The following is a 1,121-nucleotide window of genomic DNA, read 5'->3' as shown; positions in this document are numbered from 1 at the left end:
CTCAAATGCAAAATGGCCACCACTGGAAAAGATACTTTCAAAGATTAAATGTCAAATACTTAAAAATCCACTTAAAAAATAACCTTTCTTGGCATAATAAAGTATTACCTATATACTAGAGGCTTTCCCCCTTTCTAATTAAAACATACTTTCAGCAGGGAGAAGGGATGTGATCCTGTAACCGTAACCAAGTCCTATTTTGTTGGCCTCAGGTAAATCCTTTAACCCATCAGAGAAGCATATCTAATCAGATTAGGGTTCTCATCCTTGGCCAAGAATTCCATTCAGCACTTAATAACTCAAGCCAAATTCTCTCCATTTGGTCCATACCTGAAGTTTGTCAACATCTTGAACTGGACTGAGCCTGGGAGAAAAGTGAGAACAACATTAGGAATATCATGTCCCTTTTTATGGGTTGGGGCTTTTTGTTTTGTAGAGTGTCTTTAATTGTAGTTATCTACTAGCTACATTTGATGAAGAAAAAGCTTCCTTTTGAATAGAATTTCTGTAAAAAGGTGACATCCTCCAAAATTTCCTCACACTTGAGAACCTCCTTGGTAACATTCAGCCAGGAGTAAAATGAACAGTGAATTAAGTTCCTATCATCTGGGATTCCACAGAATTCATGTCAGTGACAGCTTGATCTCTTTGTTACATTAGCCTGGAATAGTAGCAATTTTAGAAAAAAAGTAAATACTACTGGCAACAGTTTGTACCTAGGAGACATTAAAACAAACTCCAAACAGATTTAAAAACCAAAGGAAGCCTGGAACTTGTTTACCCAGAGGCAGAGAGCTAGCAAGTTGAGAAGTTTCCAGCTCCTGTTCAGTTTCCACGATCCTTAAATAGACACTGGCTCAAGCTGCTGCTTCCTTGTCATGCTGCCTGGCTCTCTGGGCCCATGTTTCTGTCTCAGATGGAAATGTTGAAATGTTGGCTCAAGAGGAAGCCCCAACATATAAAGCAATTATAAAACAAAGCCTGACCACTGTATTTGCTGGTGTGGCAGTGCTAGTCACCAGATGGGGGGATGCAGGGCAGGGAACCCTGGCCATGTGCTTTGGACTCGTATATATGGCTATATGGTGGCAAAAGGGTCCCTACAGCACAGCTTGCAAAAC

The 1,121-nt window shown here is 40.4% G+C and overlaps 1 non-coding gene across 1 annotated transcript; it reads right to left on the bottom strand.

The window, feature by feature from the left end:
* Window positions 1-203: 203 nt before the first annotated feature.
* LOC123387123 lies at window positions 204-274 on the bottom strand. Its single transcript, XR_006601480.1, has one exon. It is a non-coding gene; the product is annotated as a small nucleolar RNA SNORD93 (small nucleolar RNA).
* Between the last annotated feature and the right edge of the window lie 847 nt (window positions 275-1,121).

Source organism: Mustela putorius, unplaced genomic scaffold (genome assembly GCF_011764305.1).
Source record: "Mustela putorius furo isolate JIRA1106 unplaced genomic scaffold, ASM1176430v1.1 tig00003845_pilon_pilon_pilon, whole genome shotgun sequence".
In the NCBI taxonomy this organism is placed as follows: domain Eukaryota; kingdom Metazoa; phylum Chordata; class Mammalia; order Carnivora; family Mustelidae; genus Mustela; species Mustela putorius.
The sequence above is the reverse complement of the archived record's forward strand: the minus strand, read 5'-3'. Positions and strand labels throughout refer to the sequence as shown.